This window comes from Acinonyx jubatus, chromosome A1 (genome assembly GCF_027475565.1).
Source record: "Acinonyx jubatus isolate Ajub_Pintada_27869175 chromosome A1, VMU_Ajub_asm_v1.0, whole genome shotgun sequence".
Lineage (NCBI taxonomy): Eukaryota > Metazoa > Chordata > Mammalia > Carnivora > Felidae > Acinonyx > Acinonyx jubatus.
This window is the reverse complement of record NC_069380.1, coordinates 194,364,267-194,384,905: the sequence shown is the minus strand read 5'-3', so window position 1 is coordinate 194,384,905 and position 20,639 is coordinate 194,364,267. Positions and strand designations below refer to the sequence as shown.

The window sequence follows — 20,639 nt, the reverse complement described above, 5'->3', positions numbered from 1 at the left end:
GTAGTTGCATATTTTTTTAATGTTCATTTATTTTTGTGAGAGGGAGAGAGACAGAGCGTGAGTGGGGGAAGGGCAGAGAGAGAGGGAGACACAGAATCCAAAGCAGGCTCTAGGCTCTGAGTTGTCAGCACAGAGCCCCATGCAGGCATGGGGCTCAAACCCGTAACTGCGAGATCATGACCTGAGCTGAAGTTGAACCCTTAACCGACTGAGCCACCCAGGCACCCCTAGGAAGTTGCATAGTGATATGTATGCAGCTTTTTCTACGTGGCATAACTTTCCATGCCTATCTAGTTGGTAAGAACTCTCTCTTTAAGGACTCAGCAGGAAGGGTCACCTTATCTTTGGCTCTCATCTTCCTTGTAGAATTGCCCACTCCCTCCTGCAGCAGACACTGTTGGATGCCTACCCAAGGGCATTCCCCCTTGTCCTTCCTCCTCCCCAAAAGACTCCAATTGTGTTAAGTCTACATAACTAATGGTTTAGAGGCGGCTGGCCCGGTGTTGGGTCTTCACCCATCTAAGCCAGTCAGCGATTGGTTTAGGTACGGTTTGGTATGGACATGTCATTGTACTCAATGAGATGGGAGGAAAAGTCTGCTGGAGAACTTTTAGGGGGGCTTGTTCTCTCTCTTTCTCTCTCTTTTTAACATTTAATTATTTATTTTGATAGAGAGAGAGAGACACAGAGAGAGAGAGAGATGGAGTGAGCGGGGTAGAGAATCCCAAGCAGTCTCCGCCCTGTCAGCACAGAGCCCAGTGCCAGTAAGGAACCCAACACGGGGCTTTCGATCTCAGCAACTGTGAGATCATGCCCTGAGCCAAAATCACGAGTCGGGCACTTACCTGACTGAGCCACCCAGGTGCCCCAGGAGGGCTTGTTCTCTTGAAGAGACACATAGGCAGAGATGGTCTTTTCTCTAGAGATGTCTCTAATGGACATTATGATTTCTAGATGAGTTGGATTTCTGGCACTGGGACCAAAGGAGTACTGACTAATACGAGGAGAAAGGTAGGGTAAACGCAAGTTTCCCAAACCTGGGCTAAAAAATCATGATTATAATGTGTTAAAGTCAATTTCTAGAACTGAGGCACTTATTCAGGGATGGGATTCCAGCAAAGTAGATTTAGAGGGTATCTCCTAAACTTCAAAACTAAGTTTTCACATCTTTCTGCACATTAAGAACAGGACTATGACAGAGCTCAGGGCTGAGTCTGTGTGAGAAGGTTGTGCCCTTGGGGCGCCTGGGTGGCTCAGTGGGTTAAGCGTTGGACTCTTGATTTCTGCTCAGGTCATGATTTCACGGTTATAGGATGAAGCGCCACCCCACCCCCATCCCACTGGGCTCCTGTACTGAGCATGGATCCTGCTTGGGATTCTCTCTCCCTCTCCCCCACCCCCCCTCTCTGTGCCCCTCCCCCACATGCTCTCACTCTCTCTCTCTCTCAAAAATAAAGAAATAAACATTAAGAAGAAGAAGAAGGAGAAGGAGAAGGAGAAGGAGAAGGAGAAGGAGAAGGAGAAGGTTGTGCCCTTGACTATGGGAAGAGGGAGCTGGGAAACTTGGAAGGGAACAGGGAAGAGCTCTGTCTTTATATGGTGATTATACCCATGACAAGTTGGGAACACAGATGGAAGCCACTGGAAACCAGGAGGAGAAAGAAACAGAAGAGACGCTAGGTGGTGTTTCTCAGTACAAATTATAGAAGTGGCCCAGAAAGAGTGTGACATCGCGGACCAAAGGAGGCTTCAGAGTCCCGGTTGCTGCGGCTGCGCTCCTAGGTTTGCCCCTTTGGAGCAGCGAGGCCCCTGGCGAGTTTCTGTCGCTGAAAATCTCAGGTTTCTCACTAATAAAAAAGAACATGGTTAAACTCATCTTTCAGGGCTAACTAGCATAGTAACTGGCTTGTAATTTGGGCTGAATAAAGCAGACACTCTTGTTATAAAAATTTTTATACATTAGTAATGAGGTTATTAAAGTAGCCTGTTAATGTGATAAAAGCTTAATTCTGCTAAGGACACGCAACCGATAATTTCTTGGCTTGTCTTTCCGACGATTTAAGATCTCTGAAGATAGAGGAAATCATTACATTCAGACTTAGTAGAATTAAAAAAAATTTTTTTTTAACATTTATTTATTTTTGAGAGAGAGAACATGAGTGAAGGAGGGGCAGAGAGAGAGGGAGACACAGAATCTGAAGCAGGATCCAGGCTCTGAACTGTCAGCACAGAGCCTGATGCAGGGCTCGAACCTATGAACTGTAAGATCATGACCTGAGTTGAAGTCAGACGCTTAACCGACTGAGCCACCCACGTGCTCCTTTAGTATGATTTTTTTTTTTTTTTTTTTAAATGGCGATGAGAATCTTTGGAGAAAGCAGCCATCTGAGATACAGAATTGTGTACTGGATAGACCTGGCTACAGATGTCACCTATGAGCCATGTAACCTTGGATGGGTTAATCTTCCTGAGCCTCCATTTCCACCATTATAAAATGCAAATCATATAGGGTGGTTGTCAGGATTAAAGATCATCCATGAGAAATTTCTGACATGTATTAGGCATTCAGTAAATAGCACCTATTTTTTAAATTATTTTTTTAAATGTTTATTTATCTTTGAGAGAGAGAGACAGAGAGACAGAGTGCTAGCGGGGGAGGGGCAGAGAGAGAGAGACACACACACAGAATCCAAAGCAGGCTCCAGCCTCTGAGCTGTCAGCACAGAGTCTGACTCGGGGCTCAAACCCGCGAACCACGAGATCACGACCTGAGCCGAAAGTGGATGCTTAACTGACTGAGCCACCCAGGTGTCCTGCACCTATTTGTCTTATCAGTGTAGAAATTAGAGTGTGGATTTAAAAAAGATGAATGAAAAAATCGATATGGTCTCAAGACCGAGGCTCTAAAAAGGGGGAAGCAGTTTGAACAAAAACACAAACTTATCAGAAAAACAAATCCGATTCATTAGGCTCATGGCACTGCCTGTGTTGTGCTGCTAAGTACACATTTGGCATAATTTACCTCTTCTCAACCTTTCTTTGCTCAGCTGTGCAATTAGGAGTGATTCCACAGAGAAAGAGAAGGAAAGGCTTGGGAAGAAAATACTAGTGCTATAAAGAAGTTCTTAGATGGATGAAATTTTAAAAGGTTGGGAAATGGGCACCCGGCTGGCTCAGTCGGTAGAGCATGTGACTCGATCACGGGGTCATGAGTTCAAACTACACATTGGGCGTAGAGCTTACTTTTATAAAATTTAAAAAAGATTGAAGGTTCGGTAATAACTGTAATAGCCACCTCGTCTGGTTTTGCGAGTTCAGCTCAGATGCTGTATTATGCAGCACTTTTTACAGATTATACTCTTTAATTCTTTCCCTTTGGGGCCTACAAATTACTAGAACATAACTACATGATGGACATTTATCATTTGCCTGATTGCCCAACCTCCAAATTGCCCTTGTAAGTTTGGAGAGCAGGGCCCTGCCTCTCACTCAAGGAAGCCAAAAGTGTTCCCTGATCGCTGACTGTTTGGGACTCAGGCATGACCGATCAGCCAATCCCACCTGGATCACGATTCTAGAGGTAGGAGCCAAGAGAAGCAGGCAATGTACAAAACTTATTCCGGTAGTGGTGGCACGCGATATCTGGTGGCAGCAATGACAGCTGGGTCAGTTGTAGCACCCGTCCTCAGTGCATTGCCGATGTCCAGAAGCAGTGTTTTTCCTGTCGTGTGGTTTCCTCTGCGGGTCTGGCCCCCCAGCCTCCCTTCATGCCTATCTGGTTCTCCAGCCTGTCCATTGATTCTCTGAGCTCAGTACTATTCAACAAATTCCTTTGATGCTTCAGTTAACCAGAAGCAGTGAGTATCGCTTGCAGCAAAAAGACTCTGGCTGGTACGTAATCTTTAGATCGTGCACCATCCAAAAGGGTCTAATGCCGCTGCTTTTTTTTTTTTTTTAAGATTATTCATTTTAGTAGTAAATAATATTTTTTCAAGATTATTTAAAGATTTAAAAAAAATTTTTTTTTAATGTTTATTTATTTTTGAGACAGAGAGAGACAGAGCATGAACAGGGGAGGGTCAGAGAGAGAGGGAGACACAGAATCTGAAGCAGGCTCCAGGCTCTGAGCTGTCAGCACAGAGCCCGACGCGGGGCTGGAACTCATAGACCGTGAGATTGTGACCTGAGCCGAAGTCGGACGCCCAACCGACTGAGCCACCCAGGCGTCCCTAAAGATTTTTTTTTAAAGATTATTTATTTAAGTAATCTCTGCACTCAACGTGGGGGTTCAGTTCATGACCCCAAGACGAAGAGTTGCATGCTCATCTAACTAAGTCAGCCAGGCGCCCCTGAGGCCACCGCTTTTAATACAGATCTCTAGATAAAGTCATGGTCAAATTTGCAACTGGTCTGGGAGTTGTTGCAACTGGCTCCTTTGAAGCCCACGCATCTCAGGCAAAATGTTTGCTGCCCCATCCTAACTAAACCACTTCTTCCTCTGTCTCCCACAACTTCTTCATCACACTCATCCACCCAGTCGATCAACACTTATTCAGCACCTACTATATACAAGGCAACATGGCGGGCACTGAGAGGCACCCAAAGATCAATAAGCTGTAGCCCTAACGGTATACTTTTGAATTTTGAGCTAGGTAAATACATTTTCTTTTCAAAAAAGAAATTTGAAAATTGATCACTGTTGAGGATAGAAGAGAAGAGGAACTTTTAATCTTTGAATTACTGTCACTGGGGGCAAGGTGATGTCCATTCATTTGTGTATTTTCTAGAAACCAGTCCCAATCCTCCGTTCGAGGTTTCCAGTTTGAAAGCAAACAAGTAGCTGTCTAGAGCACCGAGAAAAGAATGCCTCCTCCGAAGTTGGCAGTTCTAGATTGCTGCGCATCAAAGTATTTGTGACCTAGGATAAGAAATGGGATATTAGTGTTAATACCTTAGGAATTTAACTCAAGATAAATCCAGAGTCCTCAAACAGAATCTAAGAAACATCAGTTTCAAATGAAAATACTATCCAGCTTGTCTCCTTTTTCCTTAAATTACCAAATAAGTCCTTCTTGCGGAATTGGGACCCCGCTACCCCTGAGACCCCAGTGATACAGCAGTTGCCCGGGGAGTGTTGACACTTGTGTCTGAAGTCACAGAATATTCAACACAAGCAAGGAGGAAATGTGCACATTAATAATATAAAGCGGAACAGAGAGAGCAGCTGATTCCATACTCCCAAGAAAAGACTGGTCTCACAGACACACACACACACACACACACACACACACACACACATACACACTTTACAGGAGCAGAACTGAGGTATTGAGCATGTAAGACTTTCCCCACAAACAGAAAGTCTGATTTATTTTTAATTATTTTTAATTTTTTTTAAAATTTATTTTTGAGACAGAGAGAGACAGTGCATGAACGGGGAAGGGGCAGAGAGAGCGGGAGACACAGAATCGGAAGCAGGCTCCAGGCTCCGAGCTGTCAGCACAGAGCCCGACATGGGGCTCGAACTCACAGACTGCAAGATCATGACCTGAGCTGAAGTCGGACGCTCAACCGACTGAGCCACCCAGGCGCCCCAGAAAGTCTGATTTAGAAGTCAGCCTTGCTTTGGGGTCAGGTCTTCACTCCTGGGGGGCTTTGGGTATGTTACTTAAGCACTCTGGGATTCCATTTCCCTCCAGAATTCCTTCAGAATGGGAAGAAAACTTAGAGATTCCTAACCCAGTCTTTAACTTTTACAGGACTCTTCTTTGAGGCATTCCTGATAAGCCTCTCTGCTTCAATGTTGACTATTTTAAAACATTCTTTTTATTATTGAAATATAGTTGACATGCAATTTTATATTTTTTTTGTTGTTGTTTTAAAGTTCACGTATTTATTTTTAATAATCTCTACACCCAATGTGGGGCTCAAACTCACAACCCCGAGATCAAGAGTCACATGCTCTTCCAACTGAGCCAGCCAGGTGCCCTACAATGTTATATTTTGAATGCTGACCCTTAATGGCACTTTCTCCAGGCGCTGATACCACTTGTGAAATGTTCTGTTGGAGAAATTCTGCCTTATGTGTTGCAATGTGTCTGTCCTTCATAGATTTCCCCATGCTAGTGACCTCTCAGGTCATACGTGCCAAGTCTAATCCATGGACAGCTCTTTCAGAAAGCTCTCTCACCTTCCTTTGTTTTTCTTGTCTACAGAATAAACCACCCTCTCCCCTTCTGTTTTTCTCATCCATCACATTGAAGACAACCTCATTTTGGTCTTCATATTTTTATGGGTGTAGAGTAGAGACGAAGCACCCTGAGGCCTCAGAGAGTCTGAATTTGAATACTGGTTCTGTTGCTTTGTAGCTATGCCATAGTGGACAAGTTACTTTTCATTTCTGGCCTCAGTTTCTCTAAAAGGAGGATAATATTAACAATAATGAGAAGTATGCCTATTGCATAGAGAAGTTGTGAATGAGGCTAATGAAAAAATACAAGTAAAATGTTTAGTATAGTGCTTGGCACTTAGTAAGCAATACTACTACTGCTGTCATTAATCATAATAAAAAATAATGAGCCCTAATAACGAGAATAAGAATAAGGATTAGGACCGAGAAGATTTAAGAAAGTTAATCTAGTCGATTCCTAACCCCACAAACAAGGTTTGGTTGTCCTGATGGGAACCTTTTTCAAAGCAATTATCACATTTTTTTTTCTTGCAATTATCATTTCAATGTTCACTGACCCCCTTCACCCACCACCCCCCTAAGAGGACGGGGACCTTTTCTGCCCCGTGGACTGTTGAATACTTAGTGCCTAGAACAGCGTCCCATTTCACAGCAGGGAGAGAATGGAGAACACCTTCACATCACAGAAAAGGAGACTCGGCGGGGGGGGGGGGGGGGGGGGGCAGGGAGACTGGCAGATTTGTCTAAGACTGACTTCACGGGAGGCCTGGGTAAGAACCCAGAGGTCCTAGGCAGCGAACTCTCGGAATGAAATCGAGGTCCAGCCCTAATGTCCAGTGCTTCGGGCCGGGGCACAGATAATACAGATATTCAGTGATCCAGGGGGTCAACATTCCAACCGGGTGGCCTAAGCGCTGGCCCGGGTGTTGGGGGTGCCGCGCCCCCCGGCGAGAAGACGGCTGAACTAGAAGGCTGGGTGGGCGGGCCCCCGGGCGCGCTAGGCGCTCAGCAGCTCTCCGCGCTGGCGGCGGGCCAAGGCCAGGGCCACCCCGGTCCGGCCCGGCCGGGTCCCGGGCGCAGAGAGTGGAAAACAACCTGGCCGCAGACAATTGACAAAGGCGCGAGTGCGGGCCGCCCTTCCGCGGCGCACGCACGCGCGCAGCGTGGGCAGAGCCGCGCCCGCCCGCGCCCTCCGTGGGACCCGCAGCGCCGAGGCCCAGACGCGGCGCGGGGCAGGGGAGCCGGGCGCCCCCGGCGCCCCCGCGGCTGCGTCGCCGGAGGCAGAGATCCGCGAGGTGAGGGCTGCCGGCTATTGGGGCGGGGTGGGCGCGGAGAGGGGGGGCGCTCGGATTCAAGTGGGGAGGTGGGGAGCGCGGAAGCCGCGACGCCCGGTCCCAGGTGGCGCGGTGAGCTTTGTTTGCGTCACGGGTCTTACGGGCATGCTGGCAACCTGATCCATGTGACCTTTTACAGGTGGAAAACCAAGGCCCAGAGAGGTAAGGTGGCCTAAAAACAAAAAACAAAAAACAACTTAACCCCTGCCTGCTTCAGTGTAGGATTTGGGGTGACTTTTAATAAGAACCCATAGGTTAAAACAATGGGAAATGCAAACAATATTAAAGAATCTTTGAGAAGGAAAATATAATTGTGACTAGTCAGTCCAGGCCAGGGTAAAGGGAAAGGAAATTTGCCTCCCTGCGGTGAGCGGCCTTGGCCAAGGATCCCCAGAAAGGTTGTGCCAAAGCTGGGACCGAGAGCCAGAGCCGGGGCTGTCCCGCTCCCCCTACAGTGCTCCGTGCACAGTGAGCGCTCAAAACTTGGAGGGGAGTAGAGAAACTTGACAGCAGCCTGCCCACATGCTTAACCTTCTGGGGATCCCCGACCCCTTAGAAATTTGAGTCTCTCCCCGCCCCAAGGTTCACGCATAACCTTGCACACGGTTTCAGGTTTGAATGAAGCATTCTGCTGTAAGAAGTGACTGAAGGCTGGCATTCAGGCTGTGCTGTTCGGAGCATTCTTTTGCTTCTTTAAAGGGAGGCAGCTGGGAAAGAAGTGAGTCCAATTGGACAGTCAGTCCAGTGTCCTGACCCTGCTAGCTGTGCGACCTTGGACCAGTAGTTTAACCTCTCCAGGGCCCAGTTTTACCTGTGAAATAGGGATAAGATTGTCTGCTTCATCCTTCAAGTTATATTCAGACTTAAGAATGAAGGCTGAGCCCTTCTGTGCTGGTGCACAGAATCCAGTGGCCCGCTTCTGTGCCAGTTAGGAAAGGTGATGCCCTGGGAGAAATCGGGCTGTGTCTGAAATAATTAGAAAAACTATGAACATGAAACTCTAAAGTGAACCCTGTTATGGCTTAGAAGAAGCAGCGCATGTTGTGATGACGATAGCCTAAATAAAACCATAGCAATGCCTAGCATCAGTATTTGGTCCAAGGTGAAATGCTGAGAGTAGAAGCTACCAGACATTCTTTTTTTTTTTTTAATTTTTTAATGTTTATTTATTTTTGAGAGAGAAAGAGAGAGAGAGAAGGAGAGAGAGAGCATGAGCGGGGGAGGGGCAGAGAGAGAGGGAGACACAGAATCCGAAGCAGGCTCCAGGCTCTGAGCTGTCAGCACAGAGCCCGACGCGGGGCTCGAACTCACAGACCGCGAGATCATGACCTGAGCCAAAGTCCGATGCTCAACCAACTGAGCCACCCAGGGGCCTCTGAGAGAGAGAGAGAGAGAGAGAGAGAGAGCCCCACGCAGGCTCCACACACAGTGTGGAGCCCAACTCAGGGCTTGATCCCATCAACCCTCAGGGATGATGACCTGAGGCTAAATGAAGAGTTGGACTCTCAACCCACTGAGCCCCTGGGGTGCCCTGAAGCTACCAGACATTCTAACAAGGACGGTTTATTGGGCCTTACTTGCCTTTTTCGGATGGAGCCAACACCTGCATAGCTTGGTTTTCCATGAGAGGATAGAGGAGGGCATACATGGGGGCCTGGGCAACACACAGTCTTACCAGGTGATGGGGGCTCAGCTGAGTCCCTGCCAGGGGACAGGAGTTGCTGGCAGCTGGCTCTCATCCCTCTTCGATCAGCAGCTTGTCATGGTAAACAGTGCTCTCGTTGAGTCTATTCTAGATCAAATAAATGGCTTTTTATTTAACTCCTGAGGCGGGTGTTTGAGCACTGTAACTGAAGCAAAATGGCGTTTGTTGAGCTTGATTGTCCAAAGCCTATTGGTTGTTCATTAGGAATTTTAAAGGCTGTGGATCCAAAATTGTGAGGACAGGGCCTGGGCAGGCCTACTTACCTATAAAAAGAACTGCTCTTACAAAAGGCTGTGTGGTCTCCTTTCTCTACCATTTTAGGCCTTGCAAATAGAGTCAGGGAAATATGGCTTAGGGCAAATAGCTGCTATTTAATTTGGATTAAGACACACACTACCTGTCTGGTGGCTTACATTCCTCTCTGGGTATTTATAAAGGAGAGTTTTTCCTCGGAAACAGAGAATGTGTATGTGTGCATCTGGGATGCCTCTTGCCTCCTCTCTGTCTCACCTTCAGCCAGTCATTTCTCAACCTTTTTTTTTGCAAGCTCAGGGACTTTGGCAAGTTCCTTCCCTTCCCGGCTCTGTGGCCTGATTTTGTTTCACAGTAACTCTGTTACAAAGTTGTTTTTTCTCTTAAAGTAAGTGGTACACCCATGGCGAGGCTTGAACTCAAAACCCCAAGATCAAGAGTCACCTGTTCTACCAACTGAACCAGCCAGGCGCTCCTACAAAGTTTTTTCTCTAAAAAATATTTTTTTAATGTTTGTTTATTTTTCGAGAGAGAGAGAGACTGTGATCAGGGGCAGGGCAGAGAGAGGGAGACACAGAATCTGAAACAGGCTCCAGGCTCTGAGCTGTCAACACAGAGCCAGATGCGGGGCTGGAACTCACGGACCGCACTAGATCATGACCTGAGCCGAAGTCGGATGCTCAACCAACTGGACCACCCAGGTGCCCCTAGAAAGTTTTTTCTAATTTGACCTTTAGGTTCCAAACATTTGGTGCCCCATAGGACGACATCAGGCAAACGTGCTCACTCCCTCAGGCCAAGGTTCTTCCTTATTTGAACACAGCCCATGCAGGCCTTTCCAGACTGGCTGTCTTCATTCTTTAAACAGTTCTTTAGTAGGAAAAGCAGAATTGCTCAAGAAAGGATCTACAGACTACTTGCATCAGAATCACTTAGGGACTTGCTGAAATGAGCCATCCCTGACCTCCTGAATCAGAATCTTCAAGAGTGGGGACAGGGCACCAGGGTGGCTCAGTCAGTTGGGCTCTTGGTTTCGGTGCAGGTCATGATCTCATGGCACAGAGCCTGCTTGGCATTCTTTGTCTCTCTCCTCTCTCTCTGCCTCACCCCCACCCCCACCCCTGCTCCTGCTCTTTCTCGAATGAACATTAAATACGTACATATACAATAAACTTAAAAAAAATCTTCAAGAATGGGGGCAAGAATTTGCCTGCCTGACCAGTGCTCCTGATGGTTCTTATGCACCTTTGGTTATCAGTGTGTGTGTTGGAGGTGGGGATTGGTAATGGGGGACTACATATTCTTTATAACATTCCATATCGTCTGTCTAAATTATGTAAGGATGTGGAGGAACTAGAAGTCACATACACTGTTGGTGGAAATGTAAAGGGGTACCACCACTTTTGAAAAGTTTGGCATTTTCTTAAAAAGTTAAAGGGGCGCCTGGGTGGCTCAGTCAGTGAAGCATCCAGCTTCGCTCAGGTCATGATCTCACAGTTCACGAGTTCGAGCCCCGCATCAGACTCTGTGCTGACAGCTCAGAGCCTGGAGCCTGCCTCAATTCTGTGTCTCCCTCTCTCTCTGCTCCCCCCCCTCGCCCCACCCCCCGCACTCATGCGCACACACACGCTCTCTCTCTCTCTCTCAAAAATAAATAATAAACATTAAAACATTGAAATGTAAGTCATGTAAGCCAGACAGTACATCTCTCCGTCTAGCTCTGTTGTAATAAATGGAAAACAACCAATTGTTTATCCAGTGTGATAAATAGAAAACAACCATTGTGCTATATTCATGCAGTCGAATACCACTCAGCATTTAAAAAGTAATGAACTCTTGATACATGCCACAACATGGATAGATCTCAAAAGAATTCTGCTGAAAAGAGAAGAAAAAGGCCAGACCAAAAAGAGCCCATACTCTATAATTCCACTGATATAAAATTCGAGGGGGGTTTGCTATCTCTCACCTGACCTTGAGCTTTTTGGTGGCCCCTGAGAGTTGTATATGATTATACTAGTCTGACTCCATTTGTTACAGTGCCATTGGCAATTTGATCATTATTCCGCTGGTTCATCTGCATCATTCATTCATTCAATTAATTGAGCACTTACCATATGCTAGATCTGGAGTCAGCACTAGGTGATGTGTTGGAAAACAGATGTGATCCTCCCCCTGGCGGGGCTTACGCTTTATTGAAGGAACCTGTAAAACAAATAGAATAAGAAAAATAATTACTGGGGTGGGGGAAGGAGTAGTTTTTTGGAAGGAGGATGGGAATCAAGGGAAAGCTTGTCTGGGTTCCAAGCAGTCAGTTGCATGTTTTTGAAAGACGCTCCACTCTGGTGCTGTGCACCCAGTCAGGAGACTTAGCAGTCTTCCAGCAGAAAGGTGGTGGAGGTTTAGACTCAGGTGGTCTTGGAGATGGAAAGCACTGGAAGGACTGACAGATGGCCTTAAGCAAACGGAGCAGATCCCAGAGGTTGACACTGATCAACATTTTTGAATTGTGTAGTTTTATCAGTTTTTAGTTCATATTATTGTCCTATGATTCCCCCCACCTTCAGTCCCAGCCTCCATCACCCTTGTCTTACTCCCTAGAGAGACTCCTTCAAAGGGGCACCTGGGCAGCTCAGTTAGTGAAGCATCTGACTCTTGGTTTCAGCTCAGGTCATGATTGCACAGTTCGTGAGTTCAAGCCCTGAGTTGCTGACAGTGCAGAGCCTGCTTGGGATTCTCTCACTGCCTCTCCCCTGCTCGTGCTCTCTCTCTCTCTGTCTCTCTCAAAATAAATAAATAAGCTTAAAAAATATATAAATCTTTAAAAAAGAGAGAGAGAGAGATAGACAGACACTCTCTAGAAAGACGTCATCACCTTGTGGGGCCAGTTACCCTAGCTTACAGCATTCCTTTGATCCACTGGCCTAGTTGCCTTTCAGTAAGAGAATGAGGATAGTCTGGTATGACCTGTTACTCTGTTTTTGTTTTTTCTTAACCTATGCTGGCTCCCAGTGATCTCGGTTTCCCTTTCTAATGGCTGGCAGGCCATCTGTTTTACTCAGGTGGCAGAAACCCAGCTCAGAGTGGCCAAGTCTGAAGAGGCATGGGGAAAGAAAATGTATTAGCTCATGAAAAAATCCAAAGTCAATCGGTGTCCATCACGGCTGGACTGAGTAATGTCATCAAGGCTCAGTCTCATGATCCCTCCATTCTCAGCTCCATTTCTTTGGTGTTAGCGGCATCCTGAGTCAGGCTCTGGTGTATCGTTCCTATTACTTAGTATTGTCATCATAATCAACTGTTCTTGCTGTCTGCTTGAATGTGACCAGCCAAGTGCCTTAGACATTTCTTGATCCACTGGATCCATGGTGATACTATCCTTTACAGTTTGACATTAATAGTAACAAAAGCAACTGCTACAATTACTGATAACTTACCTTATACCAGGCACTCTGTTGAGACACTTTACATGGATTATCTTATGAAACCTTATAATCACCCTACAAAGAAGGTTATATCATTATCCCAGAAAAGCCAGCCAGTTGATTGCAGAATCAGAATTTGAAATCAGGTTTCCCCGCTCCAGGGTCTGGGCACCAAGCTTTCACATTGACTGCCTCCTAAGTCCCTCTTTAGGGCTGAGAAGAGGAAAGCAAAGCCATCAAATAGTGTGCCTATTTCTTACTTTTTCTGAACATGCATCTTAAAATATACGTGGCAGTCATAGTAAGGGCAGAGCTTTGGAAGTTATTCTTATAATTAAAAAAAAAATTTTTTTAAACGTTTATTTATTTTTGAGACAGAGAGAGACAGAGCATGAACAGGGGAGGGTCAGAGAGAGAGGGAGACACAGAATCTGAAACAGGCTCCAGGCTCTGAGCGGTCAGCACAGAGCCCGACACGGGGCTCAAACTCACGGACCGTGAGATCGTGACCTGAGCCGAAGTCGGCCGCTTAACCGACTGAGCCACCCAAGCGCCCTGTTATTCTTATAATTTTATCAATCCCAGCTCCTTCTGGGTGTTGAGCGTTTTGGAAGCTCTTTGTAGAGGACCTTCCTCTCTGACTGTCGTGTATGTCTTTGTAATTTTTTTTTTAAGTTTTTTTTTTTAATGTTTATTTATTTTAGAGAGAGAGAGAGAGAGAGAGAGAGCGTGAGTGGGGGGACAGAGAGAGAGGGAGACATAGAATCTGAAGCAGGCTCCAGGCTTATCAGCACAGAGCCCGACGCAGGGCTCGAACTCACAAACTGTGAGATCATGACCTGAGCCAAAGTCGGACGCTTAACCGACTGAGCCACCCAGGTGCCTCCCCCCCTTTTTTAATTTTTATTTTTTGTGTGTGTGTATATGTTTTTATAAACCGGGCACCAGGTTAGGCAGGATCCTAGCGTGGCTACTCTTGTTTCTATAGGTGTTTCCTTCCTTTGTTTTTCAACAAAGCCTTTTGCTATCATGATAACACCTTTGGCAATCTTCCATGAACCCTCATTTTTACAGTCTCAGACCAGATGCACACATCTTACTTTTTTTTTTTTTAATCTTAAGTATTGAAATTGATCTCTGTCTAAAACCTGGGGTGGGAGGCTCAGGGATGTTGGACTTTCTCTTCTGTGACATTTTACCTTCTGAAAGAACTTTAAGGTGACAGTTTCCCTTTCCCCAGGGATCTACTTCTTCTGTTCAGTTCTTTGGCCCGGTCTGACGTATATATTCTTTAAATTATTTTTTAAATAATCTCTAAACGTGGGGCTCGAACTCACAGCTCTGGTATCAAGAGTCATGTGCTCCACCGACCGAGCCAGCCAGGGGTCCCTGGTTAGAATTAGATTTGATGCATCATTTCCCCTTGTCACTTCTTCTGTCTTGAAAGGGATGAAATAATCAGGATGTCCATAACATTTACCGAGTTAGTCCTTCTGCTTTTAGTGGAAAGAAACTTGGGGCAAATAACCAGATGTTTTATTTTTTTAATTATTTTTTTTAAATCAATTTTTTTTGAGTCTGAACGTTTAAAAAATTTTTTTAATGTTTATTTATTTTTGAGACAGAGAGAGACAGAGCATGAATGGGGGAGGGTCAGAGAGAGAGAGACAGAATCTGAAACAGGCTCCAGGCTCTGAGCCGTCAGCACAGAGCCCGATGCGGGGCTCGAACTCACAGACCGTGAGATCATGACCTGAGCCAAAATCAAGGATTGGACGCTTAACCACCTGAGCCACCCAAGTGCCCCATGAACAGACTTTTTTTTTTTTTTTTTTAGCACCGCCTGTATGCTAAACTGATGTTAGTTCTTAATTGGCTATTACAGGGCATGAAAGAGATCTCAGGAGTGAGCATGACTGGACTGTAAGAAAAGCCATGTTTTCTGAGCATGTTCTCTGAGACCAGAGTTCTTATCAGGCCAGACCAGGAAATGGAACAGGGACACCCAGCCTGCTCTCCCAGGCTTTTGAGTTCCGCTTGTCCAGAGAGAGTTGCAATGATAGTGGAAAACGTAAGCTATGTAATATTTTGTTTGTTTTTAACTTTTTATTTTGAAATACATACAGGCAGGAATAAGGCGTACAGGCTTGTTTAACGGCAAGTTGCAAGGACAGTACCAGGGTTTCTGTGTGCCCTTGACCAAGTTCCTCCAGTGGTTCTCTCTTATTGAAATATAGCACACTATCAAAACCAGGAAATTGGCATCGGCACACTATTTGTGAATGCTTGTTTTGTGTTATTATATCACATGGCAAATTTGTGTAACTATCACTTCGATTAAGACACACATATCTTCCTCGTGTTTTTTCTTTACAGTAACACCCCCATGCCCTTCCCCCTTGTCCCTAACCAGGTGACCCCTATCTGGCCTCTGTCTTTATAATTTCGTTTGTTACATAGGTGGAATCACACAGGGTGTGACATTTTGAGACACAGTATAATACCTTCAAGAGCCATCCAAGTTATTGCAATGTATCAGTATTTTATTCCCGGTTCCTTCTGGGTGATCAGTGATATTGGATCTACCACAGTTGTTGTTTTAAAGCATTCACCTATTAAAACAACATTTTGATTGTTTTCAGTTTGGCTATTACAAATCAAACTTGTACGAGCATTTGTGGACAGGTTTTTGTATGGACTTAAGTTTTCTTTCTCTGGAATAGATGTCCTGAGGTATGATCGCTGCTAAGTGTTTCTTTTTCTTTTTTTTTTTTTTTTTTTTTTACATTTATTTATTTTTGAGAGACAGGGAGAGACAGAGCACAAGTGGGGGAGGGGAAGAGAGAGAAGGAGACACAGAATCCGAAGCAGGCTCCAGGCTCTGAGCTGTCAGCACAGAGCCCGATGCGGGGCTCGAACCCGTGAACTGTGAGATCATGACCTGAGCCGAAGTTGGACGTTCAGCTGAGCCAGCCAGGTGCCCCTGTGTATGTTTTGTGTTTAAAGAAACTGACAAACTATTTTCCAGAGTGGCTGTACCCCTTTATATTCCCATCAGTAATATATGAGAGACCCAGTTTGCCCACATCCTTGCTGATAGTTAATGTTATTTTGGTGACAGCTTTATTGAGATATAATATGTATCATATAATTTGCCCATCGAGGATGCACAAATCAGTGGTTTTTAGTGTATTCACTGAGTTGTGCAACCATCACCACGATAAATTTAGAACATTTTCATCATCCCTAAAAGAAACCCTGTACCCCATAGCCACCAATACCCCTATCCCTTCAGCCTAGGAAATCAATCATCTGCTTTCTGTTTCTACAGACTCGCCTGTTCTGGACATTTCACATAAACCAAATCATAAAATAGGTGGTCCTTCATGACTGATTTCTTTGACTGACTTCTAGCATAATGTTTTCAAGATTCATCCATGTTGGAGCACGTATCAGGAGTACTTCCTTCCTTTTCATTGCCAAGTAATATATTTTTAAAGAAATCAAAGTGTGTTCCTTTCCATTACACAGACTGTAAGAGATAACAAAATGCTGTTACAGAGAGGTTTTGCCAGGCCTGCTTGGAGGTCTAGATTTCAATTAACCCAAGTGCAAATTAATGCCATTTCAGTTAGCAGTTCTCTGTAAAGTATTATTTGTGCTTTTTGTTTATTTAGCAAGAGTTCTGAGTAGTGGAACCTGAGTAGTTCTCCTGAAATCCTATTGGGATCTTTCTAGAGAACCTATGCTCTGGGTAGTGAGTGTCAGCGGATCAGGCCGGGGACAGGTCAGCAGGCCACAGGCAGTGTTCAGAAGCTGGAACAGAACTGTGCATTCAGACAGATGCATTCCAAGAGCTTTCTAGGCCCATTGCTCTCCACAGTCAGTTTACATAATATCTGATGGCCCAGGACAGAAATTTCTGCTGCTACTCATGCCTCCCAAAGGACCACTGACATCCGCAAGTGTCTTCAGTATTGTGAGGCACAGCGGGGGACACGAGGTGAATGGGTGTTTATCTTGTCTCTAAGTGCTTAGTGTCTGGCCAGGAAGACGAGGCGTGGTCCTAAATGACCCTAAATAACCAAGTGCAAGTTTGAATGGGATGTGTGCCATTTTAAATATTAGGAAATATTTTAACCATCCAGAAAAAAAAAAAAAACAGTGCAACAAATACCATGTTCCTACCATCTATCTATGTTTAATTTTAACGTTTTTGCCATATGTGCTTCATTATTTTTAAGCAACTAGAACCTCTCAGGTCCTCAGCAGTAAAAAGGAAGGAACTGTTGATCCATTCAACGGTTTACAGGAATCTCCAGGGAATTGTGCCGAGTGAATAAAGTCAGTCCTAAAAAGCTTACACGCTGTAATGATTTTGTTTACATACATTCTTAAAATGACAGGATTATGGAAATGGAGAACTCATTTCTTTTAATTTTTTTTTTTGATGTTTATTTTTGTCAGAGAGAGAGAGAGGCAGAGCATGAGTGGGGGAGGGGCAGAGAGCGAGGGAGACACAGAATCCAAAGCAGGCTCCAGGCTCTGAGCTGTCAGCACAGTGCCCGACGTGGGGCTCGAACTCAAGAACCGTAAGATCATGACCTGAGCCGAAGTTGGATGCCTAGCCGACTGAGTCACCCAGGCACCCCAAGAGAACTGATTTCTTGGGGGCCAGGGGTTAGGGATGGGATGGGGTTGGGTGAAAAGGGACCCTTGTATCAATGCCAGTATCCTGGCTGTGAGATTGTGTTGCAAAATGTTACCATTGAGGAAACTGCGTAAAGGGTACATGGAACCAATGTATTACTTATTACAACTGCATGTGAATCTCTATCTCCAAATTAAAAGTTTAACTTAAAAAACCCCAAACCCTCAGATGCCATTAAGTCATTTTTGATACTGTCTTAAATTCTGTTTCTCTGCTTCCCTTTCCAGAGGTTACTACCATTTGAATTTATTGTTAATCACTTCCACAAAAATTAAAAAAAAATTTTTAAATGTTTATTTTTGAGAAATGAGAGAGAATGTGAGCCGAGGAGGGGCAGTGAGAGAGGGAGACAGAGGAGCTGAAGTGGGTTCTGTTCACAGAGAGCCCACTGTGAACCCACGAACTGTGAGATCATGACCTGATCGGAAGTCAGATGCTTAACCGACTGAGCCACGCCGGTGCCCCACTTCCACAAAATTTTTAATACTGGTGTTCCATATGTATATATCTCTAAACACTATCTAGCATTGTTTTACGTATTTTAAATTTTAGAAAATAGTATTATAATCTATGTGCCCTTCTGGAACTTTCTTTCAAACCCCTCCCTTCTAGAACTTTCTTTCTTTTCCCTTTCTTTACAGTGTTTGTGAGGCTATCCATGTTGATACATGAATTTATAGTTTGTTCATTTTCACTGTTGTTCAGAATTCCATGATATGTATATATTACAAGTTATTTACCCACTCTCCTGTTGATGGACATTGAGATTGTTTCTAATTTCCAGTCATTATCAGCAGTGCTGGAGTGAACATTCTTGTGTCCATTTCTTGTGTATATGTGAAGAAGTTTCTTGAAGACAGGATATATCTAGGAGTAGAACTGATTGGCCTGACACTGTGAGCATTTTTAACTTCTCTAGTCATTGCCAAATTGCTCTGTGCAGTGGTTGCAATAATTTCCATTACCGTATCAGTACGTGAGACTTCCCCATTCACCTACAGTCTCACCATTTTTATATTTTGCCAATCTGATGAGCATGAAATGGTATCTCATGGCAGCTTTAATTATTCCTGTTTGCCTAGTTACTAGGGAATCTTTTCTTCTTTTTAAAATGTTTATTTATTTATTTTGAGAGAGAGAGAGAAAGAGATTCCCAAGCAGGCTCCACTCTAAGCACAGAGCCCGACTCGGGGATTGATCTCAGGACTGTGAGACCCTGACCTGAGCTGAAATCAAGAGTTGGATGCTTAACTGACTGAGCCACTCAGGCGCCCCACAAGTGAGTCTTTTCATTTGTGTGTTAGGCATTAAAAAAATGTTTTTTTAATGTTTATTCTTGAGAGAGAGAGAGAGAAAGGGAGAGAGACAGACAGATCATGAGTTGGGAGGGGCAGAGAGAGAGGGAGACACAGAATCCGAAGCAGGCTTCGGGCTCTGAGCTGTCAATACAGAGCCTGATGTGGGGCTCAAACTCATGAACTGTGAGATCATGATCTGAGCCACAGTCGGATGCTAAACGACTGAGTCACCCAGTTGCCCCGTGTATTAGGCATTTTAATTTCTTCTTTTGTCAATACCTATTCACACCTCTATCATCCGCAGTTTAGTTGGAGAGAACACAAGTCATTCTGTTTTAACCAGTTGGGTATTTAAAAGAGTGTATTAGGTGCTTACCATAGCAGCAGAGCAGCTGGACAAGCAGACCACAGAATAGGCCACTAGGAATGAATCCCAAGGCCATGCTACAGGAACGCCCCTCCAGAGGCATTGCTACCCTCTGCAACAGTCAGGAAATTAGAGAATTGGGATGCTGCTGGCCCTACTGCTGGCTTCAGAATTCCATTACTTTAGCCACAATCTTTTGCCAGAATTGATGACTTTAAACCGTGCAGTACCTACCCCATTAAATGGATATCTCAAGCATCACCTCTCTTCCTACTTAGCTCAGTTCTAAACTCAGTGCTCACGTGAGACCATCTGATTGGTGGGACTGAAAACGCATGTTGGAATGTTAGCTGCAAGGAAGCTGGGGTTTAGTTGTCCAATTTCAGTATTACGGGATGACTTAATAGAAGGAGGTTAACATTGATATTGAATGAACCAATATATTGTATGTGCAACAGTATGCTTTGTTTTTCTTTTAAATTGCCTGGCTTTAGTGATTCATAGAGGGTTCTTTATGTAGTGTAGATAATTAAACCCTTTTTTGCAGGTTACATTCATCACAAATATCTTCTGGTTGGAGGTATCTCTTTTCCTTTTGATTGTAGAATTGTTTTGATGAAGAGAACATTTCAATATTACTGTCATCAGATTTATCAGTCTTGTCCAATCTTTTCTTTTGGGGTTTCTTTTATGTCTTGTCAAAGAAATCCTCAGAGAGCATAAAAATATTTTCCTACGGGAGCGCCTAGGTGGCTCAGTCTGTTAAGTGTCTGACTCTTGATTTCAGCTCAGGTCATGGTCCCAGAGTTGTGGGATCCAGACCCGCACTGGGCTCTAAGCTGAGGTGGAGCCTGCTTGGGATTCTCTCTCTCCCTTTCTCTGTGTCCCTCCCCGCCGGGCACACATGTACTCTCTCCCTCTCTCAAAATAAATAAACAAAAATATAAAAATATTTTTTCTATGTTTTCTTCTAAGAATTTTAGAGTTTCATATTTGACGTTTAGGTCTTTAACCATCTGGAGTTTATTTGAGTGTGATATGGGATTACATTCGTTTATTTTTCTATATGGGAGGCCGCTTATCCTATGACCATCCTTTTCTCAGTGACTTATACTTATGTCATATAAAACGTTTCCATTTTTATTGTGGTCTATTTCTGGGCTGTCTAATCTGTCCTACTAATGTGTTTGCCCTGTATCAACACCATCCTTTTTACTTACTATTGGCTTTCAAGTAGATCTAGATATCTCATAGGACAGGTCCCCCCACCTTGTTCTTCAGGATTGCCTTAGCCAGTCTTAGCCTTTTACTCTTCCATATATGTTTTAGAATTATCTTGTTGTGTTTTAGCAAAAAA

The 20,639-nt window shown here is 44.6% G+C and overlaps 1 protein-coding gene across 5 annotated transcripts in view; it reads left to right on the top strand.

Moving 5' to 3' along the window:
- The first annotated feature begins 7,219 nt into the window (after positions 1 to 7,219).
- The window catches only part of ARHGEF37 (Rho guanine nucleotide exchange factor 37), a 104,505-nt gene continuing 91,085 nt past the window's right edge, over positions 7,220 to 20,639 (top strand). The window contains exon 1 of one of the 5 annotated variants that reach the window (XM_053200387.1): positions 7,220 to 7,485. The gene's annotated coding sequence lies outside the window, so the exon portion shown is untranslated. Of the gene's footprint in view, positions 7,486 to 7,557; positions 7,687 to 20,639 lie in introns of those variants that run through there. The other 4 variants (XM_053200416.1, XM_053200426.1, XM_027076973.2 and 1 more) reach the window with 4 other exon arrangements.